This window comes from Sorghum bicolor, chromosome 2 (genome assembly GCF_000003195.3).
Source record: "Sorghum bicolor cultivar BTx623 chromosome 2, Sorghum_bicolor_NCBIv3, whole genome shotgun sequence".
Classification (NCBI taxonomy): domain Eukaryota; kingdom Viridiplantae; phylum Streptophyta; class Magnoliopsida; order Poales; family Poaceae; genus Sorghum; species Sorghum bicolor.
Genome location: NC_012871.2, coordinates 32,932,002 through 32,955,419, shown reverse-complemented (window position 1 = coordinate 32,955,419; position 23,418 = coordinate 32,932,002).

Sequence of the window (23,418 nt, the reverse complement as noted above, 5' to 3'; positions counted from 1 at the left end):
CAAGGTTTGCATATAATGCAGCATAGGCTAAGAAACCATTTTGGACGCACTCGATGGTACTCCTTGGTAAAAGGGTCAAGTGAAAGCTCAGTTTGGTCTATTTGGAGATAGTGCTAATCTTGATGCAAGATAGATGCACGGTTTGCATGGACCGTACCATATGCTTAGAAATTAATTTGGATGCACCCGATAGAACTCCTTGATGACGTGTGTCATATGAAATCTCGCTTTGGTGTGCTTAGAGACAGTATTAGTTTCGGTGCAATATATGTGCACGGTTTGCGCCTAATGCACCAAAGCCTAAGAAACCATTTTGGAAGCACCTGTTGGTACTCCTAGGTGAAGAGGCTCAAGTGGAGGCTTGGTTCGGTTTGTTTAGAGATAGTGCTAATCTTGATGCAAGATAGGTGCACGATTTGCATGGAACATACTATATGCTTAGAAATCAGTTTGGATGCACCATATGGAACTCCTAGGTAAAGGGGCTCAAGTGAAAGCTCAGTTTGGTCTCTTTGGAGATAGTGCTAATATTGATGCAAGATAGATGCACGGTTTGCATGGAACATACGATATGGTCAGAAATCAATTAGGACGCACCTGATATTACTACTTGATGATGTGTGTCATATGGAATCTTGCTTTGGTTCGCTTAGAGATAGTGTTAGTTTTGGTAGAAGATATGTGCACGGTTTACGCCTAACACACCATAGGCTAAGAAACCATTTTAGACGCATCCGATGGTACTCGTAGTTGAAGAGGCTCAAGTGGAGGCTCGATTTGGTCTGTTCAGATATAGTGCTAATCTTGATGCAAGATAGTTGCATAGTTTCCATGGAACGTACTATATGTTAAGAAATCAATTTGGACGCACCCAATGGAACTCCTAGATGACGTCTGTCATATGGAATCTCACTTCGGTCTGTTTGGAGACAATGTTAGTTTCGGTGCATGATAGGTGCATAGTTTGTGCCTAATGCACCATAGTCTAAGAAACCATTTTTGATGCACCTGTTTGTACTCCTAGATGAAGAGGCTCAAGTGGAAGCTCGTTTCGGTCTGTTTGGAGATAGTGCTAATCTTGATGCAAGATAGGTGCACGGTTTGCATGCAACATACCATATGCTTGGAAATCAATTTGGATGCACCCGATGGAACTCCTTGATGACGTCTGTCATATGGAATCTCACTTTGGTATGTTTAGAAACAGTTTTAGTTTTGGTGCAAGATATGTGCATGGTTTGCGCCTAATACACCATAGTCTAAGAAACCATTTTCGAAGCACCTGTTGGTACTACGGTGAAGAGGCTCAAGTGGAAGCTCGGTTTGATCTGATTGGAGATAGTGCTAATCTTGATGCAAGATAGGTGCATGATTTGCAATGAACATACCATACGCTTAGAAATCAATTTGGACGCACCCAATGGAACTCCTTGATGACGTGTGTCATATGGAATCTTGCTTCGGTCCATTTGTAGACATTGTAAGTTTTAGTGCAAGATAATTGCACAGTTTGCGCCTAATGCACCATAGTCTAAGAAACCATTTTGGACGCACTATTTGGTACTCCAGGGTGAAGAGGCTCAAGTGGAAGCTTGGTTCGGTCAGTTTGGAGATAGTGCTAATCCATCTGCAAGGTAGGTGCATGGTTTGCATGGAACATACCATATGCTTGGAAATCAATTTGGATGCACCCGATGGAACTCCTTGATGACGTGTATCATATGAAATCTCGCTTCGGTCCATTTGGAGACATTGGTAGTTTGAGTGCTAGATAGGTGCACAGTTTGCACCTAATGCACCATAGTCTAAGAAACCATTTTGGACCCACTTGTTGGTACTCCTAGGTGAAGAGGCTCAAGTGGAAGCTCAGTTTGATATGTTTGGAGATAGTGCTAATCTTGATACAAGATAGGTGGATGATTTACAAGGAACATACCAAATGCTTAGAAATCAATTTGGACGCACTTTTTGGTACTCTTAGGTGAAGGGGCTAAAGTAGATGCACGGTTCAGTCTGTTTGGAGATAGTGCTAATATTGATGCAAGATAGGTGCACAGTTTAAATGGAACAACCAAATGCTTGGAAAACAATCTCGACGCACATGATGGAACTCCTAGATGACGTGTGTCATACGAAATCTTGCTTCGGTCTGTTTGGAGACAGTGTTAGTTTCGGTGCAAGATAGGAACAAGGTTTGCATATAATGCAGCATAGGCTAAGAAACCATTTTGGACGCACTCGATGGTACACCTTGGTAAAAGGCTCAAGTGAAAGCTCAGTTTGGTCTATTTGGAGATAGTGCTAATCTTGATGCAAGATAGATGCACGGTCTGCATGGAACGTACCATATGCTTAGAAATTAATTTGGATGCACCCGATAGAACTCCTTGATGATGTGTGTCATATGGAATCTCGCTTTGGTGTGCTTAGAGATAGTATTAGTTTCGCTGCAAGATATGTGCACGATTTGCGCCTAATGCACCAAAGTCTAAGAAACCATTTTGGAAGCACCTATTGGTACTCCTAGGTGAAGAGGCTCAAGTGGAGGCTCGGTTCGGTCTGTTTAGAGATAGTGCTAATCTTGATGCAAGATAGGTGCACGATTTGCATGGAACATACCATATGCTTAGAAATAAATTTGGATGCACCAGATGGAACTCCTAGATGACATGTGTCATATGGAATCTCACTTCAGTCCGTTTGGAGACAGTGTTAGTTTAAGTGCAAGATAGGTGCACGGTTTGCACCTAATGCACCATAGGATAAGAAACCATTTTGGACGCACCCGATGGTACTCCTAGGTCAAGGGGCTCAAGTGAAAGCTCAGTTTGGTCTCTTTGGAGATAGTGCTAATCTTGATGCAAGATAGATGCACGGTTTGCATGTAACATACGATATGGTCAGAAATCAATTAGGACGCACCTGATATTACTCCTTGATGATGTGTGGCATACGGAATCTTGCTTTGGTTCGCTTAGAGATAGTGTTAGTTTTGGTAGAAGATATGTGCATGGTTTACGCCTAACGCACCATAGGCTAAGAAACCATTTTAGACGCATCTGATGGTACTCGTAGTTGAAGAGGCTCAAGTGGAGGCTCGATTTGGTCTGTTCAGATATAGTGCTAATCTTGATGCTAGATAGTTGCACAGTTTGCATGGAACGTACTATATGTTAAGAAATCAATTTGGATGCACCCAATGGAACTCCTAGATGACGTCTGTCATATGGAATCTCACTTCGGTCTGTTTGGAGACAATGGTAGTTTCGGTGCATGATAGGTGCATAGTTTGTGCCTAATGCACCATAGTCTAAGAAACCATTTTTGATGCACCTGTTTGTACTCCTAGATGAAGAGGCTCAAGTGGAAACTCGGTTCGGTCTGTTTGGAGATAGTGCTAATCTTGATGCAAGATAGGTGCACGGTTTGCATGGAACATACCATATGCTTGGAAATCAATTAGGATGCACCCGATGGAACTCTTGATGACGTGTGTCATATGGAATCTCACTTTGGTATGTTTAGAAACATTGTTAGTTTCGGTGCAAGATATGTGCATGGCTTGCGCCTAATACACCATAGTCTAAGAAACCATTTTGGAAGCACCTGTCGGTACTACGGTGAAGAGGCTCAAGTGGAAGCTCGGTTTGATCTGTTTGGAGATAGTGCTAATCTTGATGCAAGATAGGTGCATGATTTGCAAGGAACATACCATATGCTTAGAAATCAATTTGGACGCACCCAATGGAACTACTTGATGACGTGTGTCATATGGAATCTTGCTTCGGTCTATTTGTAGACATTGTAAGTTTTAGTGCAAGATAGGGGCACAGTTTGCGCCTAATGCACCATAGTCTAAGAAACCATTTTGGACGCACTATTTGGTACTCCTGGGTGAAGAGGCTCAAGTGGACGTTTAGTTCGGTCAGTTTGGAGATAGTGCTAATCCATCTGCAAGGTAGGTGCATGGTTTGCCTGGAACATACCATATGCTTGGAAATCAATTTAGATGCACCGGATGGAACTCCTTGATGACGTGTATCATATGAAATCTCGCTTCGGTCCATTTGGAGACATTGTTTGTTTCGATGCTAGATAGGTGCACAGTTTGCACCTAATGCACCATAGTCTAAGAAACCATTTTGGACCCACTTGTTGGTACTCCTAGGTGAAGGGGCTCAAGTGGAAGCTCGGTTTGATATGTTTGGAGATAGTGCTAATCTTGATAAAAGATAGGTGCATGATTTACAAGGAACATACCAAATGATTAGAAATCAATTTGGACGCACTTTTTGGTACTCTTAGGTGAAGGGGCTAAAGTAGATGCTCGGTTCGGTCTATTTGGAGATAGTGCTAATGTTGATGCAAGATAGGTGCACGGTTTGCATGGAACAACCAAATGCTTGGAAAACAATCTCGACGCACATGATGGAACTCCTAGATGACGTGTGTCATATGAAATCTTGCTTCGGTCTGTTTGGAGACAGTGTTAGTTTCGGTGCAAGATAGGAACAAGGTTTGCATATAATGCAGCGTAGGCTAAGAAACCATTTTGGACGCACTCGATGGTACTCCTTGGTAAAAGGCTCAAGTGAAAGCTCAGTTTGGTCTATTTGGAGATGTGCTAATCTTGACGCAAGATAGATGCACGGTCTGCATGGAACGTACCATATGCTTAGAAATTAATTTGGATGCACCCAATAGAACTCCTTGATGACGTGTGTCATATGGAATCTCGCTTTGGTGTGCTTTGAGACAGTATTAGTTTCGGTGCAAGATAGGTGCACGGTTTGCACCTAATGCACCATAGGATAAGAAACCATTTTGGACGCACCCGATGGTACTCCTAGGTCAATGGGCTCAAGTGAAAGCTTAGTTTGGTCTATTTGGAGATAGTGTTAATCTTGATGCAAGATAGATGCATGGTTTGCATGGAACATATGATATGGTCAGAAATCAATTAGGACGCACCTGATATAATTCCTTGATGATGTGTGTCATATGGAATCTTGCTTCGGTTCGTTTAGAGATAGTGCTAGTTTTGGTGGAAGATATGTGCATGGTTTACGCCTAATACACCATAGGCTAATTAACCATTTTAGACACATCCGATGGTACTCGTAGTTGAAGAGGCTCAAGTGGAGGCTCGATTTGGTCTGTTCAAATATAGTGCTAATCTTGATGCAAGATAGTTGCACAGTTTGCATGGAACATACTATATGTTAAGAAATCAATTTGGACGCACCCAATGGAACTCCTAGATGACGTGTGTCATATGGAATCTCGCTTCGGTCTGTTTGGAGACAATGTTAGTTTCGGTGCGAGATAGGTGCATAGTTTGTGCCTATTCCACCATAGTCTAAGAAACCATTTTTGAGGCACCTGTTTGTACTCCTAGATGAAGAGGCTAAAGTGGAAGCTCGGTTCGGTCTGTTCGGAGATAGTGCTAATCTTGATGCAATATAGGTACACGGTTTGCATGGAACATACCATATGCTTGGAAATCAATTAGGATGCACCCGATGGAACTCCTTGATGACGTGTGTCATATGGAATCTCTTTTTGGTCTATTTAGAAACATTTTTAGTTTCAGTGCAAGATATGTGCATGGTTTGCGCCTAATGCACCATAGTCTAAGAAACCATTTTGGAAGCACCTGTTGGTACTTCAGTGATGTGGGTCAAGTGGAAGCTCGGATTGATTTGTTTGGAGATAGTGCTAATCTTGATGCAAGATAGATGCACGGTCTCCATGGAACGTACCATATGCCTAGAAATTAATTTGGACACACCTAATAGAACTCCTTCATGACATGTGTCATATGGAATCTCGCTTTGGTGTGCTTAGAGACAGTATTAGTTTCGCTGCAAGATATGTGCACGGTTTGCGCCTAATGCACCAGAGTCTAAGAAACCATTTTGGAAGCACCTGTTGGTACTTTAGTGAAGTGGGTCAAGTGGAAGCTCGGTTTGATTAGTTTGGAGATAGTGCTAATCTTGATGCAAGACAGATGCACGGTCTGCATGGAACGTACCATATGCTTAGAAATTAATTTGGACACACCTAATAGAACTCCTTGATGACGTGTGTCATATGGAATCTCGCTTTGGTGTGCTTAGAGACAGTATTAGTTTCGCTGCAAGATATGTGCACGGTTTGCGCCTAATGCACCAAAGTCTAAGAAACCATTTTGGAAGCACCTGTTGGTACTCCTAGGTGAAGAGGCTCAAGTGGAGGCTTGGTTCGGTCTGTTTAGAGATAGTGCTAATCTTGATGCAAGATAGGTGCATGATTTGCATGGTACATACCATATGCTTAGAAATAAATTTGGATGCACCAGATGGAACTCCTAGATGACATGTGTCATATGGAATCTCACTTCGGTCCGTTTGGAGACAGTGTTAGTTTCAGTGCAAGATAGGTGCACAGTTTGCACCTAATGCACCATAGGATAAGAAACCCTTTTGGACGCACCCGATGGTACTCCTAGGTCAAGGGGCTCAAGTGAAAGCTCAGTTTGGTCTCTTTGGAGATAGTGCTAATCTTGATGCAAGATAGATGCACGGTTTGCATGGAACATACGATATGGTCAGAAATCAATTAGGACGCACCTGATATTACTCCTTGATGATGTGTGTCATATGGAATCTTCCTTTGGTTTGCTTAGAGATAGTGTTAGTCTTGGTAGAAGATATGTGCACGGTTTACGCCTAACGCACCATAGGCTAAGAAACCATTTCAGACGCATCCGATGGTACTCGTAGTTGAAGAGGCTCAAGTGGAGGCTCGATTTGGTCTGTTCAGATATAGTGCTAATCTTGATGCAAGATAGTTGCACAGTTTGCATGGAACGTACTATATGTTAAGAAATCAATTTGGACGCACCCAATGGAACTCCTAGATGACGTCTGTCATATGGAATCTCACTTCGGTCTGTTTGGAGACAATGTTAGTTTCGATGCAAGATAGGTGCATAGTTTGTGCCTAATGCACCATAGTCTAAGAAACCATTTTTGACGCACCTGTTTGTACTCCTAGATGAAGATGCTCAAGTGGAAGCTCGGTTCGGTCTGTTTGGAGATAGTGCTAACCTTGATGCAAGATAGGTGCACGGTTTGCATGGAACATACCATATGCTTGGAAATCAATTTGGAGCGTCCGGTGTGTTCTAGGTAGCCGTTAGAAACTGACACGTGGAATCGAGGAAGGACACGTGGCCAACCTCAGTGCACCGGACGTAGGGGGTCGAGCATCCGGTGCTCACTTAGTAGCGTCCGGTGCCCCCGTTTTCAGCCCAATGAAAGTGGCCAATGGCTAGTTTCTGTGAGGGGCTTATAAATAGAGGGTGGCTGGCTTTGGGAGGCTCGCTCTCGCACATTTGATTACTTGAGACATACTTTGAGCTAGAGAATACTCCCTCCACTCGTCTCCTTGCTTGATTGCTCATCCTAGTGAGATTGAGTGAGATTCAAGTGTATTGCTTTGAGAGTTGCATTTAGTGGCACTTGATTCTTGAGTTTGTTGTGGATTTCTTGTTACTCTTGGGTGTTTCCCGACGCCCTAGACGGTTTGGAGCATAGGTGGTGTTGAGCTCGTGATTGGAGATTGTTTCGAGCCTCACCAAGTGATTTGTGAGGGGTTCTTGAGCCTTCCCCGCGGGAGATCGCAATTGGCTACTCTAGTGGATTGCTCGTGGCTTGGAGGATCCCCATCTTGTGAGTGGATGTGGGGCACCCGCTGAGGGTTTGGCTTTGGATTGCCAATTAGATTGTGATCCATCAAGTGGGTGTATCGCCACAATGAGGAGTATCTTGTCGGGAAGCAAGTGAACCTCGGTAAAAAATCTTGTGTCATCTCTTGCCGAGGTCTCTCTTGTGATTGTACACATGATTGATTGGATATACTTCTACTCTACAATGTTGGTATAACAATCACTCCCCTCTCCTTTACCTTTGTGCATACTTGCTAGACTTGTGTAGGTGGCTTGCATAGCTTAGTTGTGCTAGTGCTAGAATAGCTTCGCCTTTTGTTTTACTAATCAACTCGTCTAGTTGAAGTTTGTAGAATTTTTAAATAGGTTATTCACCCCCCTCTAGCCATTTGGACCTTTCAAGTGGTATCGGAGCCGAGGCACCGTTTATTTGAGGCTTAACAACCTACGGTGAAGAAATAGCTCTTAGTTTGCATATCAACAACACCAAGAAGGCACCTTACTTTGATGGCACCAATTATGCTTATTGGAAGGTCAAGATGACCGCCCATCTCAAGTCAATCAATAGAGAAGTTTGGAAGGTGACCGAAACTAAGTTTGAGGTTGCAAATGAGAATGCACCAACACTGGTTGAAGAAAAGAAGCTTCAATGCAATGACAATGCAATAAGTGCTCTTCATGAAGCTCTTGATGACAAGACCTTTGAGCAAATCAAGAACATTGTGATTGCTCATGATGCATGGGCAAAATTAGAAGAAACATTTGAGGGCACCAAGGGAACCAAGACCGCCAAGGCATACATCCTCCAAGAAAAATTCTCAAGCTTCAAGATGCAAGAAGATGAAAGTGTGCCGGAGATGTTTCACCGGTTGCAAGTCATTGTGAATGAACTCAAGGCACTTGGGGAAGAAGTAAAAGATATTCAATTCTCTATGAAGTTCTTGAGAAGCTTGACCAAGAGATTTGACACATTGATCACCGTGCTAGTTCATACGTAATCTACGGCGAAGGCAATGAGCTATACCGACGAAGCCCAACAGGGGTCTTGCAGCATTGCATCACCATAGAGGAAGGCCGAAAACTTCTCGAGGATCTACACTCGGGGGCTTGTGGCCACCATGCTGCTCCACGGACCCTCGTAGGGAATGCTTTCCGACAAGGCTTCTACTGGCCAACGGCCGTAGCTGACGCCATCGAGCTCGTGCGCTCGTGTCATGGGTGCCAATTCTACGCCAAGCGGACGCATCTGCCCGCCCACGCTCTCCAAATGATCCCCATCACGTGGCCGTTTGCGGTATGGGGGCTCGACTTAGTAGGACCCCTACAGAAGGCAGCAGGGGGGTACACCCATTTGTTGGTTGCCATCGACAAATTCTCCAAATGGATCAAGGCTCGACTCATCACAAACATCCGCTCTGAGCAAGCCATCCTTTTCTTCACCGACATCATCCACCGGTTCGGGATTCCCAACATCATCATCACCGACAATGGCACTCAGTTCACCGGCAAAAAGTTCTTGGACTTCCGCGATCGACATCACATCCATGTGAACTGGTCTGCAGTGGCCCATCCTCGAACCAACGGCCAGGTCGAGCGCGCCAACGGCATGATTTTGTAGGGGCTCAAACAAAGGATCTACAACCGCTTGAAGAAATTCGGTAAGAAATGGGTCGAGGAGCTTTCTTCGGTCCTATGGAGCTTAAGGACGACGCCAAGCAGGGCCACAAAATACACCCCATTCTTCATGGTCTACGGCTCTGAGGCCGTGCTCCCGACGGACCTCGAGTATGGATCCCCGTGACTCAAAGCATACAACGAGCAATCAAATAAAGAGACTCGAGAGAATACGGTCGACCAACTCGAGGAAGCTCGAGACATGGCCCTCCTCAACTCCGCTAGATACCAACAAAAGCTTTGACGCTACCACGACAAGCACGTGCGCAAGAGAGACCTGAACGTGGGCGACCTTGTCCTACGGCAGTGGCAAAGCAACCAAGGACGCCACAAGCTGACTCCACCTTGGGAGGGCCCATACGTGGTGGCCGAGGTACTGAGGCCAGGGACATACAAGCTCGCGGACGAAAAGGGGGCGGTCTTCACCAACGCGTGGAACATCGAACAGCTACGTCGATTCTACCCCTAGAATTTCAAAGCTTTATGTTCCCATGTACATTCTGTACCAAAGGCCTTATAAATGAATGCATGAATGAATAAGATCTTTCCCACGAGTAATTTACTTTTTCACGGGCCGAAACCTCGACGTTAGAAGGGAGTACCAACTATGACCCATCATAGTCGATACCCCCTCGGGGGCTAGCAGGGGGACCCCCCCAAGCGCCGAAAAAACCAAATAATTCTTTCGTTCCTATCAGTAAACCTCGTATGGTCGAGTAGTAGAGGCACCTCGAGCCCCTTAAGGGCTGAGAAACAATGAGCCTGAGAACTCCTACGCCCCCAGGCTACGGAAACTCTTCTCGCTTCCTCACCCTTGAGGCAATCGAGATTGCCTTAAACAAAAGACCAAACGAGGAATACAAACATAGGCGCAAAGGGGAAACAAAGGAGCCTCGAGCGGAAAGACGGGCAAACATTCACAGATCTTATAAGTCACTTAAAAACACAATATTACATAAGATAGAACGACAAAGTACTATACAAGGAGCCTAGGCACCCGGAGCAGGCTCACAGGCCTCAGTCTGAATCTCGGCCCTCACCACCCTCGTCCGCACCCGAGCTAGTCTCGGGAGGAAGCACTTCCGGCTCGAATAGCTTGGCCAACCGTTCCCAGGGACCTCCGCATCGTCGATCAAGGCGTGGAACCTCTCCTCGTTCTCCGCATCAGTCTTGGAGATGTCGGTGACAAAGCCGTGGGACACCACCTCCATGTCGTAAGAAAAGCCTGAGCAGACTACCGCCATCGCCCGCTTCACTCCGACATGAAGAGCATCCCACACTCGATCCCTCAGCGTTGCGCCCAGATAGCACAGCTGATCGACCAGCGCGTCGCCTTGAGCCTCCTCCCTCGATTCGTCAACAGGCTCGAGCTCCCAGGAGGCCGAGAGGTCGCTTATTGCGGTCCGTAGCCGACCATTCAAAGCGACCTCCCCCTCGAGCTGAGCCTTGGTGGAACGGGCCTCGACTTGGGCGGCCAGCAGCTCATCTTTAAGCCCTGCAAAGACCAACATGAAGAAATTAGCTAACACCAAGCACACCTCAGAAAAGAAACTTGATAGTAGAAACGTACCACGAATGCTCTCCTCCAAAACCGTGTTCTCGCCAACCAAGTTGGTGTTGGGCCTCTCGATCTCCTTATGGGAGCACACCAGCTCGGTGTTGGCGACGCGCAGATCCTCGATCGCCTTGCCGGCTTGCGCGATGGCCCCATCTTTTTCCAACAGCGCTCTCTTCAGACGATCGACGTCGTCAGAGAGGCTGCGGGGTCGAACCCGCTCCGCCTCGGGATCCTCAATAGCCTTCTTTTTAGCCTCCTCCGTGGCGCTCCTGGCGATCTCGCCATTCACGCACTCCACCTTCATTCTTTGAAAGGTTTCTCGGGCGGAGGCAAGTTCAGTCTTGAGAAGGCCCTTCTCCTCGTCTAGGTTAGCGACAGCATTCTTGTAAGACAAGGCCTCCTCTCGGGCCTTGGACGCGACTTGCTCGACCATCATGGCCCGCTCCCTCAACAGCGTGGCCTCATCCACCACCTTCCTCGAGGCCTCCCGAGCCTCAGCCAGGGCGGCCTCCCTCTCCTTCTTCTCCTCCTCGAGCGCCAAAAGCTCCTTATAGGCCTTGAGGAGTTTCTCCTGCGACTCCAGGAGTTTGTCCTTGAGGAGAGGGAGTTGTTCCCAGCCGCCTCTCGTGGCATGGATGAAGCTCGATTTAATGCGGGAAGTTTCTTTCAGGTCCTGCGAGCCAGCGATTGAGCAGTTAGGACACAAAACCAAACATGCTATATGGATTAAAGCCGAAAAATACTTACAAAGTAGGCCGGTCCGAGCCCGTTGTTAACAACGTCGGACAGGAGCCCCACCGTATGCTTCATCCAGAGGCGAAGCTCCTCGACGTGCTCCCACTTTTCGGCCTCCTTCCGGTCGTCTAGGAAGATGTTGGGTTCAGACGGATCGGTGGAAGCCCGGATGCGGATCCAGTCGGGCCACCAGTTCTCCATCTCCTGGTCGGCGCGCGCCTTGACGCCTCGAATGAGCTCCTCGACGGTCTCGAGCGATCCCCCGTGGCGCAGGAACAAGTCGACATGGGAGGGGAACCGCCCGTCGTCGTCCACCGTCTTCCAGGTCCCGATCTCGCTGCCTCCACCACCACTTGACGTTCCAGCCTCATCCTCCTCAGCGGGAATGCAGTCCTCCCACGACCGACGCTCTCGAAGGAATCTCGAAGCGATTCCATCCATGCCATAGATCGTACGCCTGATCTCGGATTGGGGGTCAACGGGGGTGCGCATCATAGAAGCGAGCGCGACCACGCCGTCCGCTCGCCCTGACTCTGCTGGGATCAAGGCGGGTGCCCCTGGACGGAGCCACGCCGGGGTTGGAGGACCGAAAACTGGCAGACCCTCCTCCTGGTTTCTAGGCTCTTGCGGCGCTGGTGGCGCTGGTTGGGGCGGACTGTGAGAGGGAGGCTCGAGCAGTTCCTCCAATTGCTGGCCCCTCAGCTGCTGCTGCTCCTGGAGCTCTTGCAGCTCCCGTTGACGATCCTGCTCTAGTAGCTCCTCGAGCTGGGGACCTGCTGGCGGATGCCCTTCCTCTACTTCTTTCTGCTGCAGCCGCTGCTCCTCCTGCGGCAGCCGCCGCGTCTCCTGCTCGCGCTCCTCCTCCTTCTTCCTCTGCTCCTCGACGGAGCGAAGCCCGGCAGGCCAGGGCGTCCGCTTCGCAGCGAGAGAGGTCTGGGCCTCCTCGTCCATAGGACGAGCGTCCTTCGAGGACCCGTCGCCACCAGACCCATCACTTATAGTGATAGGATCTCCCTCGACCCCAGATCGGGGAGGCTCGGGGGCTCCCTCCTACCCTTGGGGGGAGGTGCCTCGACCCGCTTTGGCGACGATGGGGCAGATTCACCCACCAAGGGACGGGGCGGGGCGCTCTCGGCACCGATCGGCAGTCGAGGGTCGGAGGAGCCTGTAAAACACACAAAAGCAATGGTTAGTCGTCACGATGATCGATGTAAGAACAACACAAGTCCCATAACGACGGGAATGAGCCGCTAACCTGAACCTTTGGATGCCGCTCCTACTTTAAGCCTTTTGACCAACGAGGGCTGGGCCTGCTCGAGCATCCGCTTCAACCTGAACGGGCACGAAAGAAGCCGTTACACGAGAAAACATAAAGACATAGGAAGATGAGAATCATAGTGTCGAAGACCTTACCCCACAGGGAGGACGGCCAGCCTGCCGGTACCTCGACCGGCTGGCCTCGAACCGCCCCGCGTTGAGGCTCCAGGCCCCTCACGAGCGGGCGCAGGCCTCAGCTCGGCGTCTCCCGCCTAACGAGCGCCAGGGCTGGAGCTCCTGCGGCTTATTTCCCCCTTGCCGGAGGCCGCGGCACGGCCACGAGTCAACGGCCCCATCGCTTGGGGCTTGGCCCGGTCGCCCACCTTTGGTGCAGGGGGAGGTTGGGGGCGCAGGACGGACCGACTTTGAGCCGGCGCGGGAGGGATATCGGCACGGGAGCGGCGAGGGGACGACCCCCTCTGCTGCCTCTCAAGAGACCTGCCCGGTCCCTCGTTTGGTGCTCCCGTCCACGGGGCATCGGCGTCGGCACGAGGCGGACCCTTGAGGATCCGGTCGAGACGGTACACCATTCCCTCCGAATCATCGGTATCATCGCCACCATCATCGCCCTCATCCTCATTGGGGGATTCTTCTTCAGGCTCCCCCCTTCGCCTGGACTTTGCTCGACGCGCCTCTAACGCTTGGCGATCGAGATTCTTCTTCTTCTCCTTTTTCTTTTCTGAGTCCTTTGCGGACTGGTGCCGCTTGTCGCGATCGACCTCGTCCTCCTTTACTGGAGGCCTCGAGGATCGGACATCGATCGGTCCCTGCGAGAGCGAGGACGAGTCTTAAGAAAGATCGAAGAGAATCGAGAATCGGGGTCGTAGAGGCTTACCAGGTCAATTGACCCCACATCGGGCCTCATAGGGAAGCCACCTTGAAGTCACCAGCGACAGCCGCCCTGACCTGGGCCACGACCTCATCGTCCGCCGGAGCCTCGTTGGACATCCGGCACGCCTCGAGATCCCGGGACGAAACGCCGGGACACATCTCGTCCATCCATAGCGGTCGAGACATCAACGGGAGAACCCTCCGATGATGGACGGCCGAGAGGACGAGAGCTGAGGTCAGCCCTTCCATGCGTAATTTCTTCAAGGCGTCGAGGAGGGGGTCGAGTCGCGACTGGTGAACTTGGATGACGCCGTACGTCCAGTTGTCCGGGTGCTCCGAGATCAAGCGGTCGGTGTAGGCAAGAAGGAGGCCATCATTGTTCCGTAGGTAGAACCACTGGGAGTCTCATCCGGCATGGTTCGATGACAATCCCACTGGGATGTACTCACGCGGCCTCTCCGTATTGCATGTCTTCAGCACCAAATTGAGGCACCCGGCCCGCACGGGTTTCCTCACACCAGTAGTCCCAGTGGGAGCATTGAAAAGCTCGCCCCAGTATAGGTGGAGCCACAAATCCCAATGGGGCATCATCCCCAAATAGCCCTCACACTCCGCGGCAAAGACCGCTGCGACGATGATGGCGTTTGGGGAGAAGTGCTGGAGCTCCACCCCGTAGTGATGGCAGAGCGCCAGCATGAAGCGATTCGGAGGAGCCCCAGGCCGTGGCGGTGGAATTTGGCGAATGAGACCACATAGCCCGTGGGCGGTCTGGGCTCCCGATGGTCCACCGCCGGTGCGATCCACTCCGGCCGCGACGACGACGTACGAGGGCGTAAGAGCCCCTCCCTCTCGAGCTCCAACAACCGGCGCTCCATCATCAACGACAGGCACCAGTCGTCAGCGGCGATGAGCCTCACAGGCATCTTCAGGTGGGAGAGAGGCGACTTCACTGGTGAACGAGGGTGCGCGCGCGTAAGGGGGCAAGGGAGCTGAGGCAAGAATGGAGGCAGAAGGCGGAAGGGAGAACGACAGCAAGGCCACGGGATATTTATAGACGGCAACCCACCAACGGACAGATCCGATAAACACGGTAACTCCCCCCATAAATGCGCCGCCTAACGGTCTTCTTCCTCCTCACAGACGGGACGCTACGAATTCTGCGCCGATACAGTGTCACGACGGCTCCCGCGTGAAAAGACGCGCCCAACGGGCAAAAAGGTGAACCGTCGCGGTCCTTTTCCTTCCCCTGTAAGCCAAGGTACGTACCCATAAAAGTCTCGAGAGGTCACAGGCTGACCTGCCGAAAGGGTTCGACAGCCGATCTCGAGCGCCAGAGTCAGGGATGCCCGACGAGTGGTCGAAAATCGAGGCCCGCCTCGAGAACTCGCTGGGGATATCCAAGGTGGGGTTGAGACGGTCGAGAGGAATCCCCCCGAAGGGAGTCATCGAGCCACTGGACTCTATCGAACGAGACCAGCATCCCCGACCACGTCGACCCCTCTTTATGGGAATGCCTCCGGGCTACAGCTGACCCCTCGAAAAGGGCACAGGTTCTCACTTGGATCACCCGCTAGGAGCTCAATCTGGGGTGGATGACGCTCGCTCTATCGAGAGTACGTCAAGACCTCCGCACAAAACAAGCCAATCAGAGCCTTCCACCACAGGTGTCGAGAGCGTTTCTGCGAATTAGGCAATATAACCCTCAAAGGAGTCAAAAACTCCTTCAAGGGCTCGGGGGCTACCCCCGCGGGGTCGCTCGCGTGCCCCCACTGAATCTTGACCACAAAATATAGCCTCCACTCGAGCGCCAGGGCTCAAATGGAGACTCGAGGGCTACTGTCGAGGATATTAGTAAGGGGTACCCCAACTGATGTGCATAACGCGAGTGCCTGTATGGAAGTCGAGGCCTCCGACTCGACGCTCTACCTAGTCACGCGTACGGTCCTCGACGGTCATAGTCTCGAACACGGAAAGAACGTCCTGCGAATCGATCAGGGCTCGAGCACCAGCTACCGTCGAACACGGAAACAGGCTCGAGCGAATCAGAAGGCGTCGAGCGCAAGGACGCTGTCTGCCGCCTGACACGGGCACGGGAACCAGGGCATTTAATGCGCCTGTCGCGTTCTCACCTAACCCGCCAGTCACGGGAAGCGTGATAGGGAACAGGCATCCGTCTCGTCTTTCTTTTTGCAGCCTTCCCCACCAAATAAGCCAGAGCGCGGCAGGTTGCAGGGAATGGGTCAAGATGTCTAATCAAAACCCCCCTCGAGACGCCCAAGGTCAGTGCTCTAGCTAGCTAGGCGTTATACGGTACCTGACCCTCGAGTAGACATGTTTCCTTCCCAAGGAAGGGTCGAGCGTCGAGTGACAGCGCCTCAACCACTCCTACGCAGATGCTGCCGCGACGTACAAGCATGCAACAGATAAACAGGCCCAGGACGGCGCGCAGAGCGGGATACCGGGGCACGCGTAATCATCATCAAGCTACCAGGACAAGACGGCTCGAAACCACGCCGGTACGGAGGCCTCAAGTAGGTCAGCGCGCCATACCTCTATCGACCCCTGCTCTGGCGCCTATACATGTACCCTAGGTCTCTCCTTGGAACTATAAAAGGGGAGGCCCGGGAGCGGATACAGGGGACGGGATACAACATCACCGAACACACAAGCCATACGCAGTAGAGCAAATTCACTCATACTCCATCCATACCATGCTTGTATTCACCCCTGTACAAGCACTTAGGTGCAAAATAATACAAACTCTCCCCCCCCCGCTGGAAGTAGGGCTTTCTCTTGCCCGAACCAGGATAAATCTTTGTGTCTTTTTGCATCACCATCTCGAAAAGGGAGCACGCATACAAATTTACTCGTTGGTGTGACCCCCTGGGGGAAAACAGCGATACAAACCTTGCACCTATCTTGCACCAAAACTAACACTGTCTCCAAACAGACCGAAGCAAGATTTCATATGACACACGTCATCTAGGAGTTCCATCATGTGTGTCGAGATTGTTTTCCAAGCATTTGGTTGTTCCATGCAAATCGTGCACCTATCTTGCATCAAGATTAGCACTATCTCCAAACAGACCGAACCGAGCATCCACTTGAGCCCCTTAACCTAGGAGTACCAATAAGTGCGTCCAAAATGGTTTCTTAGACTATGGTGCATTAGGCGCAAACCGTGCACATATCTTGCACTGAAACTAATACTGTCTCTAAGCACACCAAAGCGAGATTCCATATGACACACATCATCGAGGAGTTCTATCGGGTGTGTCGAAATTAATTTATAAGCATATGGTACGTTCCATACAGACCGTGCATCTATCTTTGATCAAGATTATCACTATCTCCAAATAGACCAAACTAAGCTTTCACATGAGCCTTTTACCAAGGAGTACCATTGGGTGCGTCCAAAATGGTTTCTTAGCCTAAGCTGCATTATATGCAAACCTTGCACCTATCTTGCACCGAAACTAACACTCTCTCCAAACACACCGAAGCAAGATTTCGTATGACAAACGTCATCTAGGAGTTGCACCATGTGCGTCGAGATTGTTTTCCAAGCATTTGGTTGTTCCATGCAAATCATGCACCTATCTTGCATCAAGATTAGCACTATCTCCAAACAGACCGAACCGAGCATCCACTTGAGCCCCTTCACCTAGGAGTACCAACAAGTGCATCCAAAATGGTTTCTTAGACTATGGTGCACTAGGTGCAAACTGTGCACCTTTCTTGCACCGAAACTAACAATGTCTCTAAATGGACCGAAGCGAGCTTCCATATGACACACGTCATCAAGGAGGTCCATCGGGTGCATCCAAATTGATTTCCAAGCATATGGTATGTTCCATGTAAACCATGCACCTACCATGCATAAGGATTAGCACTATCTCCAAACTGACTGAACCAAGCTTCCACTTGAGCCTCTTCACCCAGCAGTACCAAATAGTGCGTCCAAAATGGTTTCTTAGACTATGGTGCATTAGGCGCAAACTGTGCACCTATCTTGCACAAAAACTTACAATGTCTACAAATGGACCGAAGCAAGATTCCATATGACACACGTCATCTAGGAGTTCCATTGGGTGCGTCTAAATTGATTTCTAAGCATATGGTATGTTACATGCAAATCATGCACCTATCTTGCATCAAGATTAGCACTATCTCTACACAGATCAAACCGAGCTTTCACTTGAGCCTCTTCACCGAAGTACCAACAGGTGCATCCAAAATGGTTTCTTATACTGTGGTGCATTAGGCGCAAACTGTGCACCTATCTTGCACTAAAACTTACAATGTCTACAAATGGACAGAAGCAAGATTCCATATGACACACGTCATCAAGGAGTTCCATCGGGTGCATCCAAATTGATTTCCAAGCATATGGTATGTTCCATGCAAACCGTGCACCTATGTTGCATCAAGATTAGCACTATCTCCAAACAAACCGAACCGAGCTTCCACTTGAGCCTCTTCATCTAGGAGTACAAATAGGTGCGTCAAAAATGGTTTCTTAGACTATGGTGCATTAGGCACAAACTATGCACCTATCTTGCAATAAATGTAACATTGTCTCCAAATAGACCGAAGGAGTTTCCATAGGACACACGTCATCTAGGAGTTCAATTGGGTGTGTCCAAATTGATTTCATAACATATGGTACGTTCCGTGCAAACTGTGCAACTATCTTGCACCAAGATTAGCACTATATCCAAACAGACCAAATCGAGCCTCCACTTGAGCCTCTTCAACTATGAGTACCATCGGGTGCTTCTAAAATGGTTTCTTAGCATATGGTGCATTAGGCGTAAACCGTGCACATATGTTCTACGAAAACTAACACTGTCTCTAAACGAACTGAAGCAAGATTCCATATGACACACATCATCAAGGAGTTATATCAGGTGCGTCCTAATTGCTTTATGAGCATATTGTATGTTCCATGGAAACCGTGCATCTACCTTGCATCAAGATTAGCACTATCTCCAAACAGACCGAACCGAGCATCCACTTGAGCCCCTTCACCTAGGAGTACCAAAAAGTGTGTCCAAAATGGTTTCTTAGACTAAGGTCCATTAGGTGCAAACTGTGCACCTATCTTGCACCGAAACTAACAATGTCTCCAAATGGACCGAAGCGAGATTCCAAATGACACACGTCATCAAGGAGTTCCATCGGGTGCATCCAAATTGATTTCTAAGCATATGGTATGTTCCATACAAACCATGCACCTACCTTGCATAAGGATTAGCGCTATCTCCAAACTGACCGAACCAAGCTTCCACTTGAGCCTCTTCACCCAGGAGAACTAAATAGTGCGTCCAAAATGGTTTCTTAGACTATGGTGCATTAGGCGCAAACTGTGCACCTATCTTGCACTAAAACTTACAATGTCTATAAACGGACCGAAGCAAGATTCCATATGACACACGTCATCTAGGAGTTCCATCGGGTGCATCCAAATTTATTTCCAAGCATATGATATGTTCCATGCAAACCATGCACCTACCTTGCATAAGGATTAGCACTATCTCCAAACTGAATGAACCAAGCTTCCACTTGAGCCTCTTCACCTAGGAGTACCAAATAGTGCCTCCAAAATGGTTTCTTAGACTATGGTGCATTAGGCGCATACTGTGCACCTATCTTGCACTAAAACATACAATGTCTACAAATGGACAGAAGCAAGATTCCATATGACACACGTCATCAAGGAGTTCCATCGGGTGCATCCAAATTGATTTCCAAGCATATGGTATGTTCCAGGCAAACCGTGCACCTATGTTGCATCAAGATTAGCACTATCTCCACACAGACCGAACCGAGCTTCCACTTGAGCCTCTTCATCTAGGAGTACAAATAGGTGCGTCAAAAATGGTTTCTTAGACAATGGTGCATTAGGCACAAACTATGCACCTATCTTTCGCCGAAACTAACATTGTCTCCATACAGACCGAAGCGAGATTCCATATGACACACGTCATCCTGGAGTTCCATTAGGTGTGTCCAAATTGATTTCTTAACATATGGTACGTTCCATGCAAACTGTGCAACTATCTTGCATCAAGATTAGCACTATATCCGAACAGACCCAATCGAGCCTCCACTTGAGCCTCTTCAACTATGAGTACCATCGGGTGCTTCTAAAATGGTTTCTTAGCCTATGGTGCATTAGGCGTAAACCGTGCACATATCTTCTACAAAAACTAACACTGTCTCTAAACGAACCGAAGCAAGATTCCATATGATACAAATTATCAAGGAGTTATATCAGGTGCGTCTTAATTGATTTCTAAGCATATCATATCTTCCATGCAAACCGTGCACCTATCTTGCATCAAGATTAGCACTATCTCCAAACAGACCGAACCGAGCATCCACTTGAGCCCCTTCACCTAGGAGTACCAACAAGTGTGTCCAAAATGGTTTCCTAGACTAAGGTCCATTAGGTGCAAACTGTGCACCTATCTTGCACCGAAACTAACAATGTCTCCAAATGGACCGAAGCGAGATTCCAAATGACACACGTCATCAAGGAGTTCCATCGGGTGCATCCAAATTGATTTCCATGCATATGGTATGTTCCATGCAAACCATGCACCTACCTTGCATAAGGATTAGCGCTATCTCCAAACTGACCGAACCAAGCTTCCACTTGAGCCTCTTCACCCACGAGTACCAAATAGTGCGTCCAAAATGGTTTCTTAGACTATGGTGCATTAGGCGCAAACTGTGCACCTATCTTGCACTAAAACTTACAATGTCTACAAACGGACTGAAGCAAGATTCCATATGACACACGTCATCTAGGAGTTCCATCGGGTGCATCCAAATTGATTTCCAAGCATATGGTATGTTCCATGCAAACCATGCACCAACCTTGCATAAGGATTACAACTGTCTCCAAACTGACTGAACCAAGCTTCCACTTGAGCCTCTTCACCTAGGAGTACCAAATAGTGCCTCCAAAATGGTTTCTTAGACTATGGTGCATTAGGCGCAAACTATGCACCTATCTTGCACTAAAACATACAATGTCTACAAACGGACCGAAGCAAGATTCCATATGACACACGTCATCAAAGAGTTCCATCGGGTGCATCCAAATTGATTTCCAAGCATATGGTTTGTTCCATGCAAACCGTGCACCTATGTTGCATCAAGATTAGCACTATCTCCAAACAGACCGAACCGAGCTTCCACTTGAGCCTCTTCATCTAGGAGTACAAACAGGTGCATCAAAAATGGTTTCTTAGACTATGGTGCATTAGGCACAAACTATGCACCTACCATTTGCCAAAACTAACATTGTTTCCAAACAGACCAAAGCGAGATTCCATATGACACACGTCATCTAGGAGTTCCATTGGGTGCGTCCAAATTGATTTCATAACATATAATACGTTCCATGCAAACTGTGCAACTATCTTGCATCAAGATTAGCACTATATCTGAACAGACCAAATCGAGCCTCCACTTGAGCCTCTTCAACTACGAGTACCATCGAATGCGTCTAAAATGGTTTCTTAGCCTATGGTGCATTAGGCGTAAACTATGCACATATCTTCTACCAAAACTAACACCATCTCTAAACGAACCGAAGCAAGATTCCATATGACACACATCATCAAGGAGTTATATCAGGTGCGTCCTCATTGATTTCTGACCATATTGTATGTTCCGTGCAAACCGTGCATCTATCTTGCATCAAGATTAGCACAATCTCCAAACAGACCAAACTGAGCTTTCACTTGAGCCCCTTGACCTAGGAGTGCCATCGGGTGCGTCCAAAATGGTTTCTTATCCTATGGTGCATTAGGTGCAAACCGTGCACCTATCTTGCACCGAAACTAACACTGTCTCTAAACGAACCGAAGTGAGATTCCATATGACACATGTCATCTAGGAGTTCCATCTGGTGCATCCAAATTGATTTTTGAGCATATGGTGCACCTATCTTGCATCAAGAATAGCACTATCTCTAAACAGACTGAACCGAGCCTCCACTTGAGCCTCTTCACCTAGGAGTACCAACAGGTGCTTCCAAAATGGTTTCTTAGACTTTGGTGCATTAGGCGCAAACCGTGCACATATCTTGCACCAAAACTAATACTGTCTCTAAGCACACCAAAGCAAGATTCCATGTGACACATGTCATCAAGGAGTTCTATCGGGTGTGTCCAAATTAATTTCTAAGCATATGCTACGTTCCATATAGACCGTGCATCTATCTTGCATCAAGATTAGCACTATCTCCAAATAGACCAAACTGAGCTTTCACTTGAGCCTTTTACCAAGGAGTACCATCGGGTGCGTCCAAAATGGTTTCTTAGCCTATGCTGCATTATATGCAAACCTTGCACCTATCTTGCACCGAAACTAACACTGTCTCCAAACAGACCGAAGCAAGATTTCGTATGACGCACGTCATCTAGGAGTTCCATCATGTGCGTCGAGATTGTTTTCCAAGCATTTGGTTGTTCCGTGCAAACCGTGCACCTATCTTGCATCAAGATTAGCACTATCTCCAAACAGACCGAACCGATCATCCACTAGAGTCCCTTCACCTAGGAGTACCAACAAGTGCGTCCAAAATGGTTTCTTAGACTATGGTGCATTATGTGCAAACTGTGCACCTATCTTGCACCGAAACTAACACTATCTCTAAATGGACCGAAGCGAGATTCCAAATGACACACGTCATAAAGGAGTTCTATCGGGTGTGTCCAAATTAATTTCTAAGCATATGGTACGTTCCATGCAGACCGTGCATCTATCTTGCGTCAAGATTAACACTATCTCCAAAATAGACCAAACTGAGCTTTCACTTGAGCCTTTTACCAAGGATACCTTCGGGTGCGTCCAAAATGGTTTTTTAGCCTATGCTTCATTATATGCAAACCTTGCACCTATTTTGCACCGAAACTAACACTATCTCCAAACAGACCAAAGTAAGATTTCGTATGACACACATCATCTAGGAGTTCCATCATGTGCATCGAGATTGTTTTCCAAGCATTTGGTTGTTCCATGCAAACCGTGCACCAATCTTGCATCAAGATTAGCACTATCTCCAAACAGACCGAACCGAGCATCCACTTGAGCCCCTTCAGCTAGGAGTACCAACAAGTGCGTCCAAAATGGTTTCTTAGACTATGGTGCATTAGGTGCAAACTGTGCACCTATCTTGCACCGAAACTAACAATGTCTCCAAATAGACCGAAGCGAGATTCCATATCACACACGTCATCAAGGAGTTCCATCGGGTGCATCCAAATTGATTTCCAAGCATATGGTATGTTCCATGTAAACCATGCACCTACCTTGCATAAGGATTAGTACTATCTCCAAACTGACCGAACCAAGCTTCCACTTGAGCCTTTTGACCCAGCAGTACCAAATAGTGCGTCCAAAATGGTTTCTTACACTATGGTGCATTAGGCACAAACTGTGCACCTATCTTGCACTAAAACTCACAATGTCTACAAACGGACCGAAGCAAGATTCCATATGACACACGTCATCTAGGAGTTCCATTGGGTGCATCCAAATTGATTTCTAAGCATATGGTATGTTCCTTGCAAAT